The sequence below is a fragment of the Muntiacus reevesi genome, chromosome 2 (genome assembly GCF_963930625.1).
Source record: "Muntiacus reevesi chromosome 2, mMunRee1.1, whole genome shotgun sequence".
Taxonomy (NCBI): domain Eukaryota; kingdom Metazoa; phylum Chordata; class Mammalia; order Artiodactyla; family Cervidae; genus Muntiacus; species Muntiacus reevesi.
Window position 1 is genome coordinate 7868204 of NC_089250.1, and position 26967 is coordinate 7895170.

At 40.7% G+C, this 26967-nt stretch overlaps 1 protein-coding gene across 1 annotated transcript in view; it reads left to right on the forward strand.

Annotated features, from left to right (window-relative positions):
* The window catches only part of MACROD2 (mono-ADP ribosylhydrolase 2), a 2149518-nt gene that overhangs the window by 782519 nt on the left and 1340032 nt on the right, over positions 1-26967 (forward strand). The window lies entirely within an intron of this gene.

Here is a 26967-nt window from a genome sequence, read left to right on the forward strand (position 1 = left end):
AGCACGGGACCCTTCAGCCCCTCTGCCTCAGTTCCACCTGGGGCCTCGTGCCCTCACATGCTCCATCCTTCACTTCTGCTTACGCTGCTTCTCCTTCCTTCCCATGCGTTATCCTGAGGCCTCTTCCATCCCTTCCCCCAAGAGATCATGTCCTTTACGTTTGCCCTTTCTCTGATCTTAGTCTCGGAAATGCTTTTGCCGTGTAGCTTGGTAGCACACTCTTGTTGGAACTCATTCTCGTTGTTCCTGTGCCACCCGCGTCCTCTCCTGATAATGCAGGTCGTTGAAGTCCTACACTGCCAAGTTCCATCTCAGCTGTCTCTTCCTCCAGGGATCTTTTCTGATTTTTCCAGCTGCCTGCACCCCCCTGCTCAGACCATTTTGTCTTTGTCTCTATTGGGAATCCTGTTTTCTTCTTTGATTTATAGTATTTATAGTTGTTCAGGTATTGTTAAGATCTCCGCCCTGGATTCTGACAACAAGGTTCTTGAAAACAGGAAACTGTCTTCTGTAAGTGTGAAACCCACTCAGGGAGTCAATTTCCAATAAGTTGTTTGACTTTCTTTTTGGATGCAGTCTGTTGAAAGTTTGCCTTTGCTGTGTATTACTGACAGTTGAGTCGTGATATCTATTTCGGAGGTAAGAGACTAACAGATTCCTCATGTAATTCCCTCACTGTGCTCAGGTTACTTGACTGTGCTCTAATTTGGGTGAACACTCACAGTTGTATACCTTGACTTCTGTTAGTTTACTGGCCCTTCATCCAAAGTAGTTCTTATCTAAGCTTGTCTTTTATTCCCGGGTTCCTCATTATGAGATCGCTGTATCAGCTCATTGATATGCTCAAGCAAATCTAAGAGTGCTGACTCCTGACACTTGCTTTATATTCCTTAGGTTTCTCTCCAAGGGGGCTTCTTCTCTGACTGTTCTTTTAAGGCCAACCAAATCTGAAATGCAGTTTCCACTTGATAAGAGCTGTAGGTAAATTTATTTTGAAAATATGCTAGTTACCCTTGTGTCTAAAATGCCCCCTTTGTAGTCTCCACACATAAACCTAGATGCTCTTTACTTTACAGTTTATAAGAATTCAGGATACTATGTATTGGAAGGAAGTTTTGCCGACAAGGAAGATAAATCAGCAAATACTTAGGCATCTTCTCACTGGTAAATTGCCACAGCCACAACCACCACCATGTTCCTTCAAATGTCTTTCCATTCCAGAATGGGTAGATCTGTGGGACATCCCTGAATGTGGCCTCTGATGGTGCATGTGGCTCCAGGCCTGTTTTCTGCCCCTTCAGGGCCTGTTCTTGTGATGAGGCTGCTCACCTCATTGCCTGGGACCTTGCTTAGCTCTGCAAGGTCTACAGCCTTCCCCAAGAGAGAGTGACAGTCGTTTGATGCCTTTCAGGGACTGTGTAGTCTTTTCAGCACATACTTAGGCCATCAGGTAGCGCATCAGAGAGTTCCTCTCCTTGTATTTACCTTTTCGCAAGTGTCTGTATAATCTTAGACAATTTACCTAGGAGTGGGCTCATGGTTTCTATACGTAGAGTAACAGAGTCTTTCTTCTTCCTCTGATCCTTTGGAAAGAAGAAAGGCTAATACCACTGACTCAGTTTATAGCATGACAAAAATCTAATCAAACTTAAAAAAAAATAACAAACCCTATCTATCTTGATATCTTTTCAAAAAGATCTTATTTGTAGGACTGGACATTCACTCCTTCACTCCACATGCATTTCTTGCGTGCCTACTGAAAGCAAGCTCTGCAGTGGTCCCTGGTGATACAGGGCAACTCAGCCCAGAATGGTATAGAAAGTGCAGTCACAGTAGAGAGCAGAACAACAAAATAGCAGAGTACAGAGAGTGCGGCAAATGAGCTTTCCACGATGGAGTTAGGGTCAGAGAAGTTGTTCCTGGGAACTGCATCAGGTGGCCCAAGTGTTGGAGTTTCAGCTGCAGCATCAGTCCTTCCAATGAATATTCAGGACTGATCTCCTTTAGGATGGACTGGTTGGATCTTCTTGCGGTCCAAGGGATGCTCAAGAGTCTTCTCCCAACCCCACAGTTCAAAAGCATCAGTTCATTAGTGTTCAGCTTTCTTTATAGTCCACCTCTCACATCCATACATGACTACTGGAAAAACCATAGCCTTGACTAGACGGACCTTTGTTGACAAAGTAATGTCTCTGCTTTTTAATATGCTGTCTAGGTTGGTCATAACTTTACTTCCAAGGAGTAAGTGTCTTTTTACTTTCATGCAGTCATGACCTGCAGTGATTTTGGAGCCCAAAAAAATAAAGTCTGCCACTGTTTCCACTGTTTCCCCATCTATTTGCTGTGAAATGATGGGACCAGATGCCATGATCTTAAGTTTTCTGAATGTTGAGCTTTAAGCCAAGTTTTTCACTTTCCACTTTCATTTTCATCAAGAGGCTCTTTAGTTCCTCTTCACTTTCTTCCATAAGGGTGGTGTCATATGCATATCTGAGGTTACTGATATTTCTCCCAGCAATCTTGATTCCAGCTTGTGCTTCATCCAGCCCAGCATTTCTCATGATGTACTCTGCATATAAGTTTAATAAGCAGGGTGACAATATACAGCCCTGACGGACTCCTTTTCCTGTTTGGAACCAGTCTGTTGTTCCATGTCCAGTTCTAACTATTGCTTCCTGACCTGCATACAGGTTTCCCAAGAGGCAGGTCAGGTGCTCTGGTATTTTCATCTCTAAGAATTTTCTACAGTTTATTGTGATCCACATAGTTCAAAGGCTTTGACAGAGTCAATAAAGCAGAAATAGATGTTTTTCTGGATTTCTTTTGCTTTTGCAATGATCCAGTGGATGCTGGCAATTTGATCTCTGGTTCCTCTGCCTTTTCTAAATTCAGCTTGAACATCTGGACGTTCACGGTTCATGTATTGTTGAAGCCTGACTTGGAGAATTTTGAGGATTACTTTACTAGCGTGTGAGATGAGTGCAATTGTGTAGTAGTTTGAACCTTCTCTGGCATTGCCTTTCTTTGGGATTGGAATGAAAACTGACCTTTTTCAGTCCTGTGGCCACTGCTGCGTTTTCCATATTTGCTGACATGAGTGCAGCAGTTTCACAGCATCATCTTCCAGGATTTGAAATAGCTCAACTGGAATTCTATCACCTCCACTAGCTTTGTTCATAGTGATGCTTTCTAAGGCCCACTTGACTTCACATTCCAATGTGTCTGGCTCTAGGTGAGTGAATGAAGTATCTAGGTATCTGAAGAAATCCATCTAGTTGGTAACTATATATAAAATCGATACCTGAAGGAGAGAGAGAAATGTGTACCCTGTAGATATAGATTTGGAAGTCATTAACACTCAGTTTCTAAACTAGGTTTCATGAATAGGCTTCAGGCCTTCACAAACCTCACATACACGTCTGTATTTTCCTAGACTGAGGGTCTATGTTGAATATTTCACCATACATGTTCTGTGCTAATCTATACCCCCAAGAGATGAATAGTTTTCCCTGCATTCCCTGGGCTCCCTTGCCACTTAACTTTTGCGGTTTGCCAGTGGCTTAGCCATTGGGAAGCACTGGCAGGAAATGAGAGGAATGTTGGAGATGAAGGGTTGGGATATTTCTCCTCTCTTCCTGATTTGGATCCCATCTCTGAGAAGGCCGCCCTCCTCTGGGAATATAGCTCTTGCCCAAGCTCTTGCTGTTCTTCAGAGAGCTGGCACTCACAAGCCTCCAGTAATACCACTTCTTCCTGTACTTTCAGTCCCAGGACAAGAACTACTGCTCTTGCTTTGCTCTTGGTGAATTGACATACCTTCCTGGTTGCCTGAAACCCATCCATAGTATCTAAGGAATCCTTCATTCCATTCCCTGTGCCATCTGATTGCTTCTTTGCCAGATTCCTGACTAATACAAGGTCCAGGTGTCTTTTTTTTTTTTTTTTTTTAACATTCTTGTACGTATCTGTGGGAGGAGAAAACTCAGGAAAACCACAGACATGGTTGACCTCGTTCATAAGTGTGACCTGGGAACGATGCCCTGTGAGGACTGCCAGATACCTTAGGTATATTTACTCTCAAACAGTTTCTAGGGTCTGGTGACTGAAAGTTATCTTTGCTAAACATCCCAGGTGAAGCTCTACTCAGGATGTATTGACCCAGATTGCTAGGGCTGGTCTTGAATACTGCTGAGCTTGGAAGAGAAGGGAAATATGAGCCTTCAGAAGCTGTATTGTCAATATATGAGTATTCAACTACAGAGTGAAGGACGAATGCTATATTACTAGCTTTGATCTAACCTGAATATTCTTGTTGTGTTTGGATATTTATTTTTTCTCAACTTTTTTAGTGGCAAGTAGGGTAGAATTTTTGATAGTCAAAGAGTGCAGTGATGTCTCAGCCTTGTCCAGCTAAAATTATACCACTTGGAGTACAAGAGTATACATACATACATTACAAGAGGGTGCCACGTGAGCAATGCCAGTGAAGGAGGTGTCAGACTGCTGATTTATTAGTGGTCCAATGAGAGCTTCAGTTCAAGGCTTAAGCTTTAGCTCCTGCTTTCTTCAAACTTCAGAATATGGATCCACAAGAAAGAATGTGGGTTTATACAGTTTACAAAATTGTGGCCCCACTTGTTAGAAAATGTGACCAATCAGTAGCTCATTCTCTAATCAATCAGATTAATAACTCCTTTGTCTATTTCTTATTCTCTCTCTCTCTCTCTCTTTCTTCCTTCCTCTGATAAGACACAGAAGTTGGCAGAAATGGGTCTGGTATAAGTAGAGGGTTAAAAACTCTCTTTTTCTGTCTCTTGTGTATTAGTCTTCCTCCTGCCTAATTTTTCCTACCAACATAACTTATCAAGAAACTCTTTTGCTCCTAACTTTTTGTTGAAAAGTGAATCATCAGATGACTTGGACATCACTGACCTTGACTGACCATGTTTGTAGCATGCCATCCTTAAATGTACATCCTTAAATGTAATTCCATTGGAAGTTGGCAGATGTGATTGTTTGTGATGGTTAGAATGGAGCCATTCACTTCTCTTCCAAAGGAATAGGAGAATAACATTTTAGAGTTAGAAAAGACCCTAGAGATCGTTGCTCTTTTGTCACTAAGTGATGTCCAACTCTTTTGCGACCCCATGGACTATAACCCACCAGGGTCCTCTGTTCATGGACATTTCCCAGCAAGGTTACTATGAGTTACTACTTCCTTCTCCAAGGGATCTTCCTGACCTAGGGAATCAAACCTGTGTCTCCTTCATTGGCAGGTGGATTCTTTACTGCTGATCCACCTGGGAAGTTCAACACTAGAGATGACTTTGTTTATTTTTTTGCATTAAAAAACCCTTTTATTTGAGCAAAATCTTAAAACTAAATCAATATATGAAACAGGTCTTGTTCTGAATGGAGATGGAAATCTCAGTCCACTTGAGGACAGCTGGGACTCCCCGATTGGACTCCTGGGAACTCTGAGTGCTCCATGAAGCCCAGTATGAAAACCTTCATCTACTGAGTTGCAGAAGTTAAATGACCTGTGTAGTTGGAGAGGCTCCCGCATCAAGGAGACCACCTCTCAGTATGCAGTACTTGGCCTTCTTCCACATCACCTTATCAGATCTACATCAGATTCAAGAGATCACATACCTGATGCCTCACTCAGCACTGCCTCTGCACTAGTCATTTCCTCTAGAGCTGTTTAACTCAGAAAATATCCTTCCATTTAAAATGATGAGTGTGTGTATGCACATGTGTGTGCATTGAAGAGTGTGCTGGCCATGTATTTTTCTCATGGGCAGTCAGCCAGTGCTGCAGAGGGAGTGCCAGCCTACATTCTCTGCTTATTAGTATCTGTCTACCCATCCTTCATGCTGTACTCCTGTCATTTAGAAAGGCTCTCCTGTCTGATTTATTTACTCTGCCAGGATCCTTCTGTGTTATTGTTCCTGCTTTTCTGTACAGTTTTAATAGAACTAGCTGAAAACTCCAAAATCACTGGGGACAGTGACCACAGCCATGAAATTTAAAGACACTTGCTCCTTGGGGAAAAAAAGCTATGGCAAACCTAGACAGCAAATTAAAAAGCAGAGATGTCACTTTGCCAACAAAGGTTCATATAGTCAAAGCTATGGTTTATCCAGTAGTCAGGTACAGATGTGAGAGTTGGACCATAAAGAAGGTTGAGCACTGAAGAATTGGTGCTTTCAAATTGTGGTGCTGGAGAAGATTCTTGAGAGTCCCTTGAACTCCAAGGAGATTAAACCAGTCAATCCTAAAGGAAATCAACCCTGAATTTTCAATGGAAAGACTGACACTGACGCTCCAATACTTTGGCCGCCCGATGCGAGGGGCCGACTCATAAAAGACCTTAATGCTAGGAGAGATTGAAGGCAAAAGGAAAAGAGGGTGGCAGAGGATGAGATGGTTAGACAGCATCCCTGACTCAATGGACATGAGTTTGAGCTAACTCCAGGAGATAATGAAGGATAGGGAAGCCTGGCATGCTGCAATCCATGGGGTCGTAAAGAGTCAAACAGAACTGACAACTGCATAGCAACAACAACAAACGCTGAAAACAGGAATCCAAGTGCTAGTCCCAAAGTACTGATTGAGCGCACGCTGGGTAGTCAAGGCAATGTTTAAGGCAGCTCCAGGAAGGAAAAGGGAGAGAGCTTCAGAAAGTAATGAGAGATTGGTTGAATTCCTGTGACATAAATGATACTGTAAACCTCACTGAGGTCTGGGAGGATTGGCCATGAATTGTGTGGACAATAGCTGGAGAAAACGAAAAAGTCTCCCACTAAGTCTTGACAGAATCACTAACTCTGTAACAAACACAGTAGGCATGGTCAAGAATTATCCAGAATCAGACTTATCATAAGAGGGTTTTCATTTTTTAAGGAAAAACACTAGCTGGAGCCAGTTGTATATAAGTTGAAACAATGAAATAGTAATAGGAATTTTAGAGACAAGTTAGGAAGTAATGCCATGTAGTTAGACATCTAGGTGGATGAGAAATGCTAAGTGTCAATTTGCCTTAGTGTGAGGCACACACACACACACACACACACACACAGAGTATGCAATAGGAGGAATGGGTTTGACTCCTGATTCCACTGTTTATTGCCATGCCCCTCAGAATCACCTCAATCTTACTGCACCTCAGTTTCCTCTTTGTTTAAATTGAGGTACCCATACCTGCTTGACTTACCTCCTAGGATTGCTGTGAGTGTCCAATGTGATAATGTACGAAAGTATTTCCTGTGAACCTAGGAATTTGTAATAGTTTGATTTCCCTGTTCTCAGACCGTATGCAACCCTAAAGACTTACTTAGTTAGATAAAAGTCTTTTTTCTTTTAAGACATCATTTGATCGCACATCTTACTGGGTGAATAGTGTGAATGCCAGTGACAGTAACTTTTCAAACAGCATTCCCTAAGGAGTACATACCTTGAACTTCTCAAAAAAGAGCAAGTGAGGGAGTCAATTCTCTTTAGGTTTTGAAACTGAGGAAAAATGATAAATGGATGTTTGAGTTTGATCAGGTCTAGGAGACAGAATTTAAGCTATTTCTTAATCTATTATTAATAATAAGGTCTTAGACCTTATTTTAGAAATGACTTTCTTTTAGAATATGAAGTGGGACCCTTAAGACCTAATCATTGGTGAACTTACCAAAACTGATATGTTTCTGCCATTAGAAGATTTCCCTCTCAGTCCAGTTAGAAAAGTGAAAAACCACCCTGGTGGTCATCCTTCATGTAACATAAATACTCCCTGGAATTATTTGGTTTCCAGTCAGGATTTTCTTTGAGTCCCTCAGTGCGAAGGGATTGCTCCTGTAGAGTGTTTTTCAGTGGTGCATCCTTACCGAGATGTGATGTAGAACCATTTCTGTCTCAGCAAGAAGAGAAATTTACACTCCTCTTACTTACTTTTGGCAAAACAGTTCTCATTTTAACACGTGTTTGAAAATGTAAAAACTCTTTTTTGTTGTTGGGAGGAAGGGGTGAATTATTCATACAGTTTTCTTGCTTTAAATGAGAACAATGATACGTCATTCTTTAAATACCTGTCAGAGAAGCTTTCAGTTTTAGCTCTTTAAGTTGCTGGTTCTGTACTACACAAGATCAAGTGACTGGGTTTGGATTAAGGTCAAAATGCTCAAAGTGCTTTTGACTTCTGTGACTTCTCATCATTTTGAATCAGTTTTACCCCTACACCTGGTTTGAGGTCACTTTCTTGATACTTATAGAGACTGTTTCATGTAAAGTCGCTTCAGTTGTGTTCGACTCTTTGTGACCCTATGGATTATAGCTCGCCTGGCTCTTTGGCCCGTGGGATTCTGCAGGCAAGAATACTGGGGTGGGTTGCCATAGAGACTGTTAGAAGCACCAAAGAAGCGTCACATAAAACAGCATTTTTGAAGTGCAGCAGTACATGTCCCTAGGAATGGATCTCAGGCCTATTCAAGACCATTAAGCGTAAGAAGCGATCAGCATTGTTTTCCCCATTTGACTTCGGCTGTGCTGGGCGTTCGTGCTGCTTGAGGGCCTTCTCGGGTTGTGGCGAGGGGCTGCTCTTTGTGCTGGTGCTTGAACTTCCCGTGGTGTTGGCGTCTCTTATCGTGGCGCGTGGGCTCCGGAGTTGCGACACACAGGCTTAGTAGCCCCGTGACCTGTGGACTCTTCCTGGACCAGGGCCAAACCCGTGTCTCTGCATTAGCAGGCAGAATCCCATCCGCAGTACAATCAGGCAAGTCCTCAGCATTGCTTATACAAGCATGTCTCAGAGAGATTGTGGGTTCTGTTTCAGACCGTGGCAGTGCATCAAATATCGCAATAAAGCAAGTCATACAAGTTTTTGGTGCTCCATGTGTAAAAGTATAGATGCTATACTGCAGTCTACTGAGTGTGAAATAGCATTATGTCTAAAAAAATGTATCTACATTAATTACAAATACTTTATTGCTGAAAAATACTAACCATCATCTGAGTTTTCACTGAGTTTTAATCTTTTTTTTTACCAGTGAAGGGTTTGAAATATTGAGGAATTACCAAAATGTGACACAGAAACATGAAGTGAGTAAATGCTGTTAGAAAAATGGCGCCAATAGACTTGTTGACGCAGAGTTGTGACAGATCTTCATTTTTTAAAAAAACAGTATCTTTGAAGCACACTGAAGCTAAATACAATAAAATGAGGTTTGCCTGTAATACAGAAAGCCTAGAAACTGACTAAATGTCCAACATAAGGCATAAAGAATTTTGCAGAATTTTTAAGAACTAGTCATTGAAAATTATGCTATAAAAATTTTGCTTATTGGCATGAAAATCATCTCATGATTCTAAATGAAAGAATCAGATTATAAACACCACGGATGGTATGATGTAATGGTATAAAATATACATTATCTATTTACATTGGTTAAAAAAAAACAACAACATGGAAAATGGTCTAAAAGAACATAACAAATTGACGCTTTATCTCTGATAGTGGAAATGTAGAAATTTTTTTTTCTTTTTATCTCTTTATTGCTATTTTGTATTTTAGATTAGTCCATAGTGAACATGTTTTGTTTGTATTATAGAAAGTAAGAAAAATATTTAAAATAATACACACATCTTGAAAAGGGGGCTACAGGAGCGGGAGGTGGTAGAACCTGTGGTTCAGTCAGTCAGTTCAGTCACTCAGTCATGTCCAACTCGGCGACCCCATGGACTACAGCACGCCAGGCCTCCCTGTCCTTCACAAGCTCCCGGAATTTACTCAAACTCATGTTCATTGAGTCAGTGATGCCATCCAACCGTCTCATCCTCTATCGTCCCCTTCTCCTCCCACCTTCAATCTTTCCCAGCATCAGGGTCTTTTCTAATGAGTTAACTCTTTCCCTCAGGTGGCCAAAGTACTGGAGTTTCAGCTTCAGCATCAGTCCTTCCAATTAACACCCAGGACTTATCTCCTTTAGGATGAACTGGTTGGATCTCCTTACAGTCCAAGGGATTCTCAAGAGTCTTCTCCAACAACACAGTTCAAAAGCATCAATTCTTTGGTGCTCAGCTTTCTCACATCCATATATGACTATTGGAAAAACCATAGCATTGACTAGACGGACCTTTGTTGGCAAAGTAATATCTCTGTTTTTTAATATGCTGTCTAGGTTGGTCATAACTTTTCTTGCAAGAAGCAAGTGTCTTTTAATTTCATAGCTGCAGTCATCATCTGCAGTGATTTTGGAGCCCCTCCCCCAAAAATAAAGTCTGTCACTCTTTCCACTGTTTCCCCATCTATTTGCCAGAAAGTGATGGGACTGGATGCCATGATCTTAGTTTTCTGAATGTTGAGCTTTAAGCCAAATTTTTCACTCTCCTCTTTCACTTTCGTCAAGAGGCTCTTTAGTTCTTCTTCGCTCTCTGCCATAAAGGTGGTGTCATCTGCATATCTGAGGTTGTTGATATTTCTCCTGGCAATCTTGATTCCAGCTCGTGCTTCTTTCAGCCCAGCGTTTCTCATGATGTACTCTGCATATAAGTTAAATAAGCAGGGTAATAATATACAGCCTTGACATACTCCTTTCCCTATTTGGAACCAGTCCATTGTTCCATGTCGAGTTCTAACTGTTCCTTCCTGACCTGCATACATATTTCTCAAGAGGCAGGTCAGGTGGTCTGGTATTCCCATCTCTTTAAGGATTTTCCAGAGTTTGCTATGATCCACACAGTCAAAGACTTTGATAGAGTCAATAAAGTAGAAGTAGATATATTTCTGGAACTCTCCTGCTTTTTCAATGATCCAGTGGATATTGGCAATTTGAGCTCTGGTTCCTTTGCCTTTTCTAAATCCAGCTTGAACATCTGGAAGTTCACAGTTCATGTACTGTTGAAGCCTGGCTTGGAGAATTTTGAGCATTACTTTACTAGCATGTAAGATGTGTGCAATTGTGTGGTAGTTTGAGCATTCTTTGGGATTGCCTTTCGTTGAAATTGGAATGAAAATTGACCTTTTCCAGTGCTGTGGCCACTGCTGAGTTTTCCAAATGTGCTGTCATATTGAGTGCAGCACTTCCACAGCATTCTCTTTTAGGATTTGAAATAGTTCCACTGGAATTCCATCACCTCCACTAGCTTTGTTCATAGTGATGCTTCCTAAGGCCCCCTTGACTTCACATTCCAGGATGTCTGGCTGTAGGTGAGTGATCACACCATCATGATTGTCTGGGTATTGAAGATCTTTTTTTGAATAGTTCTTCTGTGTATTCTTGCCACCTCTTCTTAATATTGTTTGCTTCTGTTAGGTCCATACCATTTCTGTCATTTATCGAGTCCATCTTTGCATGAAATGTTCCTTGGTATCTCTAATTTTCTTGAAGCAATCTCTAGTCTTTCCCATTCCATTGTTTTCCTTTATTTCTTTGCATTGATTACTGAGGAAGGCTTTCTTATCTCTCTTTGCTATTCTTTGGACTGTGGTTGGTTTATCCTAATTTTAGAATATCTTGTTTCATCTTTTTCAAAAAAAATTTAAGCCTTAAAATGTTTCTTAAGCTGTGGTTGTTCTCCATGTATTTATCCTGAGGTTCAAATATCCCTTGTGGATTCACACTTTTGTCTAATCTCTTCTTTTTCTAATCTCTAATTTTTCCATGTACTTGTCAAACAGTGCTCACTTCTACACATTTTATTATTTCCAAATAATTGGTAAACACAGTGGTTAGTGAATATGTTCCAGGCCTAGGCTAAACACTTCACATGGACTCGTTTATCTAATTTTCACAATAAGGTAGATACTGTTATGTCACCCATAATATGTTAAATATGTTAAATATGTCACCCATAAATATGTTAAAAGGCAGACGCAAAGACAGTTTCCCTCAGCAAACTGACTGAGGGAAGGTCAGTTTCTGTTGGAAGTGATACAACCTGTAGTGTCTCAGGATTCAAGGCAAAGAGGTTGACTCCGAAGTCATAGATATATGTGAAATATGCTGTACTATAACTAAATATTTACCAAAGATAGGATAATAAAAACACTTGTTTAAAATGGAATGAAACTTTAGATACCGTCGCAATCTACTATACCTGAAATATTGTGTAGGTATTATCTTTTAACAGAAGAATAAAAAATTCCAAAAAGGTTTTATTTTCACAGATGACTTATAAAGAGCTTTAGAGATTTGATTTGTAATTTCTTTTTCTTCTTGACAATATGTGTGTGACGCATTTTGTTTGAATGTAAAAAACTTTTTTGTGCCACCAATTAATTCAGTATTTGTTTTCTTTGAACTGTTTATCTCATCTCTCTTTTATCTGTGTAGAGTAAATAATTGCTTTTTTCCCTCCTAGATATGTAACCCATAAAATAACCAGAACCTGCAAACTCAGTCTGTGTCTTCAAAGGTTTAATTCATTATCACCTCACATCTTATTTTTAGGAAAGACAGTTAACAAGAGCTTCTCAAATTTAGCATTGCACTTCCTAATGCCAAAGTTTAAATATTAGGAAAAGAAATTTAATGCTTACAAGAATATTACTGTACATAATGTTTTCAAACTTTGACATCCCAGAAGGAGTCAACAAATGGTTTTTACACTTCAGTGTTCAAATTCTTGTAATCATCTTCATACCAATTCCTTTTTGTGTTCTTAAAAATGTATTTCCTCCTTTACTATTTTCTCTTTTCTATTTCTATATACTTTTTAATCTTGGCTACTTTATTTGCCCCTTTCCTTTTCTTCTTTCTTTTCCTTTTATTTTATAAATTTGGTTATCTTCCTTACATTTTCTCAGAATAGTTCCCTTTTATTCATATTGGTGATATGTATGGAGATAACTATGTGCAAAATGTATGGTTCTAAAGGTTTTTAAAAATAGATTAATACTTTCATGGAAGTTATTGGATTATATTTTCTGAGACTAAAAACAGAAGAGGTATGCCAGAATTCCTGAAATGACATAAAATAGAGAAGTAGCTTTTATAAGACTATATTCCAGTTACTAATAAGAAAAAAATTGATTAAAATGACTTTAATACATATTTTCCCTTCATGTAACAAGTTTAAAGGCAGACAATTTCCAGGGTTACTTCAGCAAGTCAATTATATCAGGACCAAGATCAGTATAATTCCCTTGACCTTTTCCTCTTAATGGTAAGGTAGTTGCTGCAGCTCCAACCATCACATCAGCATTCCAGGTAGGATAAAATAACTCATGTTCATCACACATCAACATTCAAGGTAGGATGAAATAAGCCATATTCATCAGGAGAGCAAAACATTCTTTAACCTCCTCTGTAAGTTTCTGTTTACAGTTCATTGCCCCTGTTGTGCTTACAGGGATAATTCTGCCTGCACAGCACTGGCAAGTGCATTTACCCAGTGAAGGCTGATATAATGTTACCTGTATAATTCTGTGCAATGAAATGCACCAAACCCTAGTGATTTGAAAAAGCAAACATCTACCCTCGTAAAGTTTCTGTAGATCTGGAATTCAGGAGTGACTTAGCTGGGTGGCTGTGGTCCAGGGTCTCTCCTGTGTTGTAGTTAGGATGTCAGCGGGAACTGCGGGTTCTGAAGCCTGGGCTGAGGGTCTGGGAAGTGTCTTCCATGACAGCTCACTCACTCACTGTTAGCAGGAGGCACCAGGTTCTTACCACAGGGACCTGCGCATCAGCCACAGCGATGGTTAGTAGATGATAAACTGTCCCACAGGAAAGTTTCGGTTTAAGCAAAAATAAATCTTTTGTTACAATGTGCCTCAAATAAATGTGATTTTGTAGAGCAACTGACCGAAGTGATAAGCTCAAATGGTAACACCTCTAATAGTTGAATTCATCATACAGAGTGTTTGAAATTAAGGTTGGTACCTGTCTTGGTTTTCTAGGGTTGCGATAATAAAGTACCACAAACTGGATGGCTTAAATAACTGGCATTTATTGTCTCATCTGTATTAACTCGTACATTGATGGAAGGGTGCTTATGTGATGTAGCAACACTTATTTCTGTGTGAAACATCCTAGTGTCTTTTTTTAAGGCTTATCAGTGAGAAATCAAAGAAATGCCAGCTGATGAAAAATATTTAGTTTTTTTTCAAAATGAATCTCGTTGGGTCTTATAAACAGCATTTTTATAGACTACATGTGTTACCTTTACAACATAAAGTTATTTGATTGCTGGTGTTCTTAACCTGAGGTTATAGTTTTGTTGTAATTAGCATTGTCATGGAAGAATGACCTTAACAGAACACGGAAATACAGTATTCACGCCCAACTTAAAGGAAGCAGTGGCAGCATTAAACAGCATCAGCTCTGATATGTGTGTGCTTCTAGGATCCTGAACTTAGACTGTCTAACCTCTTAGGTCATACTTGCTGAAGAATGATTTTTTTTTCTCAGTGGTGCTCTGTAACCTTTTAGAAATTCGCCACCAGGGTGACGTTAAGTATCTCCTTAACAGTCGGCTGGTCTGCCAGGAGTGTCAGAACTCAGGATATCTACTTTTTAATTGCCATGTTCAAGGTCTAATTATTTTCTCTGTGTTGGGGCAAGAGAACTGTAATGAGAATGTACAATCATTAAACACCAGTGAGTATGGGAACAGAGTCTTCTTGACTTATGCTGTGAACTAGTTTCCAAAGCATTGCTGTGACTCTGGCTAATTTCTATCCGATTATTCCCCTCTCGGTTCTCTGAGAGGTCATATAAAACATAAAGGAAGATGGCAGGACTCTTGTAGTCTTTAACGAGAGGGGAAGACAATGGATTAAAAGGCTATTATTACATGTAGGCTTACAGACTGTTAATAGTTAGAGTTTATTAACCTCAGAGTATCAGAGTGTTCTAGAAGTGACTACCGTAGCATGCAAGTCAAGCTGCACATATGGTAAAGCTGCCGTTTAAGCAAGCAGTTTAGAAATGCATAGTGTTGGACAGGTTTTACACTTTTGAAGTTCCCAGAATTTAGAGACTCTTTTCTTTAAAACCTGTATTGCTGGTTTACAAATAATTTTTTATGCTGCTCATCACGATTATAGTTTTTCTGTTTTTTCAGCTATTTTAGAAAATATCACATGACCAAACACTCTCAAAAAGCAGGGTTTCCTGTTGCCTGTTAGAAGACAGGGAGCCCCAAGTCTTTGACTCTGTGAATGTGAGTGCTTGTACATATGTATGTGGGTAATGCATGATGCCCCTATGCAGGAGGCTAATTAAATTCTATGCGAGTGTGTTTACCAATTAAGAAAAAGTGTAACATGTAGCAGAGATTGAACTAAGTACTTCTCACACACTGTCTCATTTATCTTTATGAGAATTCTCTGATGAAGGTATTTTCCACATTTATTAGATAAGGAGACCGGGACCTAGTGAATGGCGTAACTGGGATTTGAACAGAGGCCTGTCTCTAAAGATCTTTAATGGAAGCACATGCTGACCGTATTCTTACCCTTCACTACAGAAGATCTCCAGCAGTTTGCTCATCTTGAGTACACAATTTTATATGTATCCTTAAGGGGGAAAAATAAAGGACTTCTCTGAGAATTCAGTAAACATCTGCCCTCATATCAGCCTTTGAGGGTTCTAAATGCACGCAGCAGACGGGGTTACTTCTGTGATCACACTGATAGTTCCGTGGGTACACTGGAGTCCCAGTGAGTCCCTGGAGTCCAGCCAGGCCGGCAGCCTTCGTGTGGGGCTCCGTGGAACCGAACTTCGTGTGCCCGGGAGAGGAGAGCCGGATACGGCCTCGGCTGCTCCGCTGTCTGCGTTTCAGACTCACAGAGAACACAGGTTGAATGAACCCACACCCACAGAGGAAAGCAATGAATACCAGAGGAACAAACCATTGTAATCTGACACAGCAATGGGGAGGGAATTTCCTGGAGCCAAAGAGTAGGGGGAAGGGAGCCCTTAGTCTGAACTCAAATGGATCACAGTCATGAGTGTAAGCAACCACACACATATTAGGTCTTCTCACAGCCTGAGGAGAGCAGTTTAACATGCTTGAGCCTCAGTTTCCACACCTACAAAATGGAAGTTGCAGTGTTTTCTCATGGGGTTTTTGGTGAGGATGGATGAAATCATGTTTACGAAAGGAGCCTCAATGCAGTGCCTGGCCTGTCACAGAGATGAGTTGAAGCAGGAGTAGGAATGGTAGTAGTGATGCTCTTTGCAGCCATGTAACGCAGGGATATTGGCCCAGGGGTCCTCAAACATGCATCAGATTTGTTACTGGAGTCTGTCTTAGTTTGGGATGTTATAACAAAAATACCATAGACTGGGTGGCTTTTAAACCACAGAATTGTTTTTCCCCACAGTTAACAAGGCAGGGCAAGTTGCCAGCAAATCTGGTGCCTGGCAAGGGCCCACTTCCTGGATCATGGACAGCCGTATTTTCAGCGTGTCCTCATGCGGTGGAAGGGGATGGGAGCTCTCTGGGGTCTCTTTTGTAAGGAGACTAATCTCACCTGTGATGGTTCCACCCATAACCTCATCACCTTCCAAAGACGCCATCTCCAAATATCAGAGCTCTGGGTATTAGGTTTCAACATATTAATTCTGTGAGGGAAACATTCAGTCTGTAGTAGGATTTCTGTTTGAGCTTGTGAACGTGCTGGCTAAGTGGACCCATTAGATGCCTTCCTACCATTTGGATGTTTTTTCTTTGCCTTTTCCAAGATTGACAAGATGAACATACATTTTTATAATCATTTCCAATAAAAATAACTTTTTATTGTGTGTAATACATCCATGATAAGGTGTACATATCAGGCGTAGAGCTTGATGGAATTTTGCCAACTGAATGCCAGTTTGGTAACCAACACCCAATTGAGAAACAGAACATTTCTTCCAGTCATCACACACACACACACACACACGTGCGCGCGCGCACACGTGTGTGTGTGCACACAGATGTACACACGTGTGCACACACATGCACACATGTGTGCACATACACCTGCCAAGTGAATGTATCCTAAGCTCTAATAGGTCTGCAAGTTCTTGAAATGTATAAGAATAGAGCCATATAGTTTGTACATGCTTGTATCCCATTTCTTTCAGCCAACCGTAAGTACATAAATCACATCCATATTTATCATATAGAATTCTTTGCTCTTTTTACAAACTCCTATTTAGTATTTCATTGTGTGAACATATCACAATTTATCCATTTTCCTGTGGATAAACATTTGGGTAGTTTCCAGTTTGGAGATATTCTGCATAGACATTTTACATTCTTGTGCATGCCTTTCAGTGCTGGCTGTTTACCTAGGTTTGAGATTGCTAGGTCATGTGGTGTGCATACGCTTAGCATCCTTCCTAAGTGCATACATCAGTATACATCCCAAGCAGTGAACTGGGTTGTTTTGAATGACTTTTGCTTATTAAGAATTATTTCCCCTGCATTGTGATTGCTTTAAAGGATCCAGCAAAGCAGAATGCAGCTGTATTAAGGGCTGGTCCTTGTGGGCACTCCTGCTGCTGCTAAGTCGCTTCAGTCGTGTCCGACTCTTTAAGACCCCATAGACGGCAGCCCACCAGGCTCCCCCATCATTGGGATTCTCCAGGCGTGAACACTGGAGTGGTTTGCCATTTCCTTCTCCGATGCATGAAGGTGAAAAGTGAAAGTGAAGTCACTCAGTAGTGTCCGACTCTTTGTGACCCCAAGGGCTGCAGCCTACCAGGCTCCTCTGTCCATGGGATTTTCCAGGCAAGAGTACTGGAGTGGGGTGCCATCACCTCCTCCACTTGCCGGCACTAGATCCCATTAAATGGCTGAGCGAAGACCATGCCCTATGATACATGTTAGAGCCTAGAGAGCTAGCAGAACCGTGCATTTCTGCCTCTCCTTTACAGTCTGATATATTTGATGGCAGGCCTTAACAGCTGTGAATTTCTTTCTCTAATGTTTTCTTGGAAACTGAAACAAGTTTGAAAGCAGCCTGATTCATATAGACCACACAAGTAAGAAGAGGCATATTAGATAACACAAATATGGACTAGAGTGGCGCCAGAGAAGAGAAAAGAAAAAAGCTTACTTATTAGGTAACTAGTTGATCCAGGCATGAAATTTAGTAATATGCTGTTTAAACATAAAAGGTTAAGAAGAAAAACCCGTTTGAAATTGTAGAAGTGTCTGACAGCTCACATAAGGAATGTGTGAGTTTTCACGCTGGCGTCCTCCTGTACCAAGAGCAGGTTCCACTTATCAGGTGGCTTCCAGTTTTACCAATGAAGAGAAAAATGGGTTTTAAATATGATATCTTGTGTTAATTCAAACCATTCATAAGCCTCTGTATTTTGGGAAAAGTCATGCTAAAACCTCAAGCTTGCAATAACAAGGAAAGTTTTCAAAAGTGTTTGAGTATCCACTGAGCTTGAGGTCTTACACATTCCTTTCCACTTTAATCCTCCCACTCAGCTTGTTCGTTATGTATTTTCACCATCCCTTTTCCCACAAATCCGTCCCAGAGATGAGTAACTGACTTGTCCAAGTTCCCAAAGTTTACCAGTGACAGAACTGTTTTCCAATCCCATCAGATGACTACTGCCTCATACTGCCAGAGGGACATAAAAGGGAAATAGATGTACATTTTGGCAGTAAGTAGCAGGCAAACTGTAAGAAAAAAAAATTCTGATAGACTTTACAAATGCCCTATAAACCCCGATCATGGCATTTTCTGTGGTAGAGGAGCTGGGTACCGGTTAGCTCTCTGACCTTCTGCTGTCTCGGGGAAGGTCAGCCACACCTGGACAGCTGTCCTTGTCCTCCTCCCTCTCTATCTGTCTCTGTTCCCTAATGTTTTAAATTTCTAACTCTTTCCCTCCCATCTAGTGGCCTTATCTGTAAAATGGGTCATTAAGGTGTCCATAGGTCTTCTCTAGGACAACCTACTCAGCCCAGATTCAAAATTAATTCAGAAGGCATTCAAACAAAGCAGCAAAGGAATTCACAGTCATTTGGGGGAGTGCTGCTAATGCTGACAGCTCTGCTTAAGTCTTGTTGGAGTCACACCAGAGCCATGACTCTGTTACTTCTCATAGTGCAGCTGAATCACCTGGGTTGGGGGTGGGGTATTCTTCTGGCTGTCTCAGAGAGCTTCATTAGGAAGCTCATGTTTTAAGATAGATATAAGCTGGTAGACTAGGGGATGAGAGTGTTTCAACGCCTTGCAATATCTAGACTTGGTGCTTGAAGGACAGAGTTGTATGATAGAAAGTGCCTTCATGATTATGCAATCCAAGAACCTCATTTAATGATTGAAGTTCAAAAAGGTCAAATTCAAGAATGCCACGCAAGGGAGGAAATTGGGCTTGAATGAAAATCTCCTGATTCACAGTATAGTCCTTTTATTTTATTTTATTTTACAGCAGCATGTAATTTTTCAGTTTTCTATCGTAGTCTTACAGATGACTGCAATTAAGCAAAATTAAGCTAGCTGATTAAATCACTCAGGACCAGCTTCCTCTCTAGCATCAACTAGCAAAACACAAGTCAGCATTGGATTGGACAAGATTATGGGTGAGGAAAATTTGTCAGACTTGTTCTATCAAAAGTCATCATTAGATGTCTTTGTTCCAAGCTGAGTGTACAAAACAATTTGCGCTCACAGTACATCAGTGCAGTTTATTTATCTTCCTCAACTGGGGCCATGGTCATCTGACTTCCCATTCTCAGTATCAACTCCTGCTTTCCCTGTGGGTGGAAATTCTGATTTATTTTTCTTTCTTTATAGACACTCTACACCTTCTACCTTCCAAAGGTAATTGCAGTGATTGTGCTGGCCTTCATCTGATTACGCACTCATGTGACATAGATCATAGTTGCATTTTGCTGATTTCTGCTGAGAACCTGTAAAGGAGTCTTTGGATTTTTGTCATGATCTCTGTGTCCCCCTCTGACCCCTAGTTTACAGCAAGCTGACAGCATACGGCATTTAGTCAGCTGATCACAATGGCCTTACATCTCTCTGTTATTCAAAACAGAATTTAAGTTGGACCTGTATGTTGTATTATACTCTGTAACCCAGTGTTCTTATGTATTATAGGTTTATATTGGTAAGAAATATGGTAAAAATAAAATTCTATTCACCAAATTCTCCTTAACAGATAGAAGGTTCATTAGACTGACAGACAATAGAATTTTAAATAACTTCTAACCTTTATATTCTCTGTATTCTTCATGTCCTCCCTATTTTTATGTACTCAGCCTATTTTAAAACTTTATTGTATCTGGAATAATTACCAGTCGATACTTATCTGAGCATTATATCCTGCACTTAAGTTCAATTTTCCTATTTTAACAAATGCAGTAAGTTTAATAGCAAACAAACAGTTTGATTGTTTGCTATGAGCCAGGTCCTGTGTTGAACAATTATCTTCTTTAGTCCTGAAACATGTGGAACATGTGAGATAAGTATCATTGTCCACTTTTACAGATGAAGAAACTGAGGCCCATAGGGAATGAGTCATTTTGTCTAATGTTACACATAAGGAAGTGGCTGAATCAGGATTCGTGATCAGGACTGTGAGGGCACATTATTCTGCCTTTGAAGTGGGTGGCCTTGACCTGTATGTTGTATTATACTCTGTAACCCAGTGTTCTTATGTATTATAGGTTTATATTGGTAAGAAATATGGTAAAAATAAAATTCTATTCACCAAATTCTCCTTAACAGATAGAAGGTTTATTAGACTGACAAATAATAGGATTTTAAATAACTTCTAACCTTTATATTTTCTGTATTCTTCATATCCTCCCTATTTTTATGTACTCAGACTATTTTAAAACTTTATTGTATCTGAAATAATTACCAGTCGATACTTATCTGAGCATTATATCCTGCACTTAGGTTCAATTTTCCTATTTTAACAAATGCAGTAAGTTTAATAGCAAACAAACAGTTTGATTGTTTGCTATGAGCCAGGTCCTGTGTTGAACAATTATCTTCTTTAGTCCTGAAACATGTGGAACATGTGAGATAAGTATCATTGTCCACTTTTACAGATGAAGAAACTGAGGCCCATAGGGAATGAGTCATTTTGTCTAATGTTACACATAAGAAAGTGGCTGAATCAGGATTCGTGATCAGGACTGTGAGGGCACATTATTCTGCCTTTGAAGTGGGTGGCCTTTCTTTTTTGTGGCATTTCATATGGACCATTTGATCTACAAGAAGAAAAAAGAAGAAATGGTACAAGCTGATTCATGATGGAATCGCTAGTGAATTGACAGTGATGAAACAGACATGAGTACACAGAGAATCATGAGGTTGGCATTCCAAATAAATGCTTTTTAAAAATGATCGAATTCTATTGATTCAAATACCAGAACTTTAAAAAGGTAATTTTAACTGAAATTTTTCTTATGTAGTTCAGTTCAGTCACTCAGTTGTGTCCGACTCTTTGTTACCATGTGGGCTGTAGCACGCCAGGCTTCCCTGTCCTTCACCAACTCCCAGAGCTTGCTCAAACTCATGTCCATTGAGTCAGTGATGCCATCCAACCATCTCATCCTCTGACGTCCCCTTCTCCTCCTGCCCGCAATCTTTCCCAGCATCGGGGTCTTTTCCAATGCTCTTAGCATCAGGTGGCCAAAGTAATATTCAGGACTGATCTCCTTTAGGATGGACTGGTTTGATCTCCTTACAGTCCAAGGGACTTTCAAGAGTCTTCTCCAACACCACAGTTCAAAAACATCAATTCTTCAGCACTCAACTTTCTTTATATAGTAATTTTATTTAAATGGATGACCCAAGGACATCACTTGAAAAATCCAGAATTTTACTATGCAGTAGAATACCTATGGGTCTGCTTTTATTTGTTTTGGGCCCGTCTCTATCTAGATGTTATTTCTCTTCCCTTGGTTCCCTTTCCTCCTACTAGTCTGCTATCTATCTACAGCAAAACCATGTAGCCCAACATTGCACAAAATCTGAACACAGAGTGATTGGAATTCTTAGGGAAAGCCTTAGAGAGCAAGTAGAATTTCAGGTTTGGCTTTTTTGGGCACCAGAGGTTTTACAGGTTTGAAATGCTGATTGATTTATTTATACACTATTTCATTCAACATCTAAAAATGCACATGAAATAAAATAATAATATTATACATCATGAGAAAAAGTGTCAGGACTGGAAATGTATCAATAAGAACAAACATGAGGGAGCTTTGTGGTAGCCAAACCAAAAAGGCAGACTTAGTTAAAACTTTTGTTATCATAGAGGGTATGTATCATAATATGTAACAGGAATAGCAGTCTGTTTCCTTGTCTTGAATTGTAAAAGAATGTCTCATAGGAGAGTTATACATCATTAAAAGTAAATTCTGATGTTTCGGACTGTGATGTGGTGAAGTAGAAGATCTTAATTCTTAATATTGCTTCCAGTAAAATCATAATCATCATCAGTAATTGATGCAGGAGTTGAGCAATTATGTTATCAATAAAGATGCTATGACTCAGAGAATGAAATAAAGAGATTTTCTACCTCGTGTCTTAACCCACCGAGGGGACTCTGGTAGCCCAGCTTTACGCACCCAGGGGCAAAGGAGCCTGGCTGTTAACACACCAGCTCCCATCATCTGTCTCTTAGAAACAGCTCACCTTGGAGGTGAATTCCTCAGCACTTCCTGCCTCCCCTGTGCAGGCGTGGGGTGGGGGCGGGAGTGAAGCAGGCCCTGGAAACTAAAGAAAGCCCTACAGGAAAATAATGACATAAAATACAGGTGTCGGCAGTCAGACCCACGGGCACCGAAATGTTCAGGGCCAGGGGGTGTGAGTGGGGCCCGGTGACGTGGAGCTGATGCCGCGAAGTGAGGGAGCCGGTCACACGGTGTCGGCGCGGGGTTCCGACTCACTCCCACCTGCCTGGCTCGCAGACTTCTACCTCTGTTGCCTTCCTACTGCTCCAGCACTTCTCCCCTCCCCACCGTGGCTTTTGTTTTCGCTCCTTTCGTTGCTTCCGGTCACAGATGCCTGACATCCTATCCTTAACTCACCGGAAGAGTGCTGCACCCTGAGCCTTTAGCAGGCCGGGGGCTGGGCTCCTTGACTGGAGGATCTGGGTTCTATTCCGGTTGAAGCCCTCCTGCTACGCCTCCTGCTGCAGGCGGCTTCTCTCGGCCAGCCGTTCGCTGCAGTGCGCGGCCCTTCATTTGAGCACTTCTTACAATCTGCCTAGTGTTAGAGTTATGTTATTAGGCCTCTCGCTCTCTCCCTAGATTGCGAACTCCTGAAGGGCAGGTGTTGCTGTTCAGTTGCTCCAGCACCCACTGCAACGCTTCGCATGTAATGGGTATTTGATAAATGCTTGTTGAATTAAATTGAATAATTTAAAATCAGAGTCGGTTGGCAAAGGATGCTGTTCTGAGGGGACCGCCTGATTCGGTTACCTGGATAGGGAAAACACACACTCAATTTTTCTAACAGCTTGCACTCAAGCTGTCATTAAAATTAAAGTCCTTTATTATACACTTTCATTGTTGCCGAAATAATAGTCCGCCGTGCCTTGGAGCGGTAAATGTAACAGCCTCTCTTAGTTATAATTTTGTGACATCAGGCATCAAACAGTTGGGAAACTGCAAGTGCTGGTAATGTAACTTTACATGTAGTATATCATTACAAATGAGAAAACAGGGCCTTGAGGCAAGGATGCTCTGTAACATACTTTTCCGAAAAGAAAGAAGACTCAATAGAATGAGAGTAAATTTCTGTAAAAATTCTTTTCTCCTGAAAAAAAGAAAACACAGTGCCTATTTAGTTACTCTTTAATAATTTCAGTTAACTTCTGTGTGGCAGTGTGCTAAATGAAGCAGATTGTATTTGTCCCCCCGTACGCTCAGCCAGGGCGGTGTGCATGCTCCTGTTCCAGTGAGGTTGTTTCAGGAGTCTGAGCTGACCTTGGCCACTGGTCCAGGGTGGAAGGACCTTAGTCTTATCTGACACATCCACCATCCCCATACCTCCCCCCACCACACATTTTTACATGTAAACCTTTTTCATACTTCTGTAAGCTAAATGTAATTGAAATGAGCGGAGAAAAGAGTCTTTAATGAGATATGATCAAGAAGAAATGACCCACTGTATTTAAATTAATTCAAATGAAGTCATAGTTTGAGGGCAGGGGAGCGGTACAGTGCCCTCCTGGGCCTTAGAGTCAAGGTGGAGATCTGTAGGTGGGCTTTACTGACCATCCTTCTGGTGGGTTTCATCTCACATGTCCCCCCAGCATATACCCCAATGATACTCATGGACATACTGTATCAGTAAGGTGTGTAACAGACAGCCCAAATTAATGTGACTGAAACTAAACGTACAATTGTTGGAGGGGGGGTTTCTTTAATTTAGAAAAAAAAAAGTCTCAGGCTAAAGAACCTGAGCAGGCCAAGGGTGACACAGGAGATCCACCATCATTAGGAACTCTGGCTCCTTTTATCACCTTTCTCTGTTAGTGTCTGTTTTCCATCTGAAGTCTTGCCTTGTTGTCCTAGATGACTTGCTGGAATTCCAGTAGTCACATCTGGGTTCCAGGCAGGAAGAATAAGGGGCAAGAAAGGGGAGTGACGATCAGAAACGATGCTCCCTCAATCGGTCAGCATCCTTAGAAGAGCTGTACTGGAAACCCCAGCAGACTACTTTCACTTACCTGTCCATGGCCACCTGGAGGGTAGGAAATGCATTTAACATTTGTGCTCCTCGTTGGGTTTCCTTTGTTAAGAGAGGAGAGTGGGATATTAGGTAGGCTACACACACACAGTATTGCTTCCCTCAGATACTTATGTAGATGAGATGGCAGAAGAATAGTGATAAAATGCTTTAAGTGCATGAAAAGCCTCTGAATTCCCAGCTCTCTTGTTGATACTGTTTGACTCACTGAAAGTCAGAGAGAGAGAGGAGAAAGAAAGAGAATGCTAAGGAAGGGACTTGACATTTTCTGAAGTACTGAAACCTCTTCTTGAGGTTGCTTGCGCTTTTCAGTGCCTCGAATGCTGACTCTGAGGCATGACAGCTCCAGTTCTTTATTAACATGATTTGAGTCCTCACCTTTCAATAGCCTTGATTATTTCTTCCCTTGGGGAGAGGTTGGCCTGGAAGGAAACAAGTAATCTCTCTTCTCTTTTTACTAGCCAAATTTGTCTCTTTTTTTTCATTCTGAGATTTGAGAAGAGATTAAGTTGAACCTATGTTTAAATTCTTAGGGATTCATTATTAGAAGCAAAAAGAAGTTTGAGTGGACTCCCTGGGGATGGAGAGCAGGAGGCTAGAGGTAGAACGCTCTGCTTTTAAAGGCAAAAGCCAGAGCAGATCCTGGGGTGTGGTAGGTTCAGGGCACCAGAAACCAGAGCATCTGGTAGAGAAGAATGCTCACAGTGTTTTGTTGAAACGATCACCTACCTGTTCAGAATTTCAAATCTAGAATTTCTTGTTGTCCCCTTTTTAGTAAGAATAGAGAGTTGGGTACTGGGCTCTCAGGTGCCTTGTTCTCTACTCTTTGTCCTCTCTATAATATGCATTAAAAGTGAAGCAATGGGGGCAATGCAGCAGCTGAAATATAGGAAAAGTAATGCACCTGTAAATCTGTCAGTATGGACATTGCTGGGAAATTCAGTTGATTTCAGGCAATTTCTAAGGAGGTAGAAGTTGTAAGTTTAAATCCTACATGGTACATTTCTCTCTATTACCTTCCTTAGCCATAAGCTACACACATGATGGTAATCATAGCTACCACGTTCTTACTGATCTCCATAGTTGATCTGTCATATCTAATATGGTCTAAATGGGATAGACTTCTTGATTCCATATTAAATGCCTATTAAAGAGATGGCCAATCCTTAAATTTTAATAATTAATTTGAAGCACCTTCATCAACCTTCTGCCCATTACCTTTTACATTGTAAATGATCATTTTTGAAAGCCTTTCAAAAAGAGATCATTAAACTATGTTGAAAGAGCGAAAAAGTAAATGTTTGTAAATAGTAAATTCTGACTTATCCTCAAGGCCATAAAGAAAGAACACCTGTCATTGTTAAGGAGCATGCAGTCTTTTTTCCCCTGCCTAGAGTAAGTTCAAAGTTGACGGTGAGTTCAACTGAAGAGATGTGATATGAAGTCAAAGCAAAGGTGGCTTGATGGGATAAGCAGGATAACAGTAACCAAGGAGTCTTGGCCCCTATCACTTGTACCATGATCTCACCTGAAACAAAATCCGCGTTCTGCTTATCTTCCTGAGCATCCAAGAAGTGTAATAAGCCATGCTGACTGTAGAACGTGTGCTGTAGACCTAACACTGCGCCCCATTTTCCTTTCCATGCCAGGGCCGCCCCTTTTCAGACAGCTGTGTGGGGCTTTCTGTTCTTCTCTAGAACACGGTTTATGGAAGAGGAAAAGCATTACTCTACAGTGCTTTGAGAACATAAAGGACTTAGGGGCTGTTTTTCTTTTTTAGATAATACTTTCCCTAAATAATAATACCCAAAGAAATGTTGCATTCTATTCTGTGGCATTTGTGGATCACATGAATGCAGGCACTTGACAGACAGCGATAGAGCAAGTTCACAGATCTCTTTACTAAATCTTGGCTTTACCACTCTACAAAATATTTACCTAGAAGAGTATTTCATTTAATTTAGTCTAGTCCATTCTCTGGTAGTCAAGTCCAATAATTAAAAAGCATGTTTTCTATATACTGAAATGCTATGCAGCCTATAAAAAAGTCATTGTACGATGTGGAAAATTTAAAGGATGGGTCAGTTCAGTTCAGTCGCTCAGTTGTGAATGGGTAGGCACAAATAAATAGGGTGACTTCTCCTAACACTGGAGGATAAGCAGTATTTGAAAGAATTTTTAATAGTGGTTTGCTCTATAAAGAAGGACTGGTAGGGAAGAGAAGATTCTGATTATCTACTTTTAAAAACTGTTTGATTTTTTTTTATTAGCATAATTTATTTGAATGGTGATATATTGGATCATTT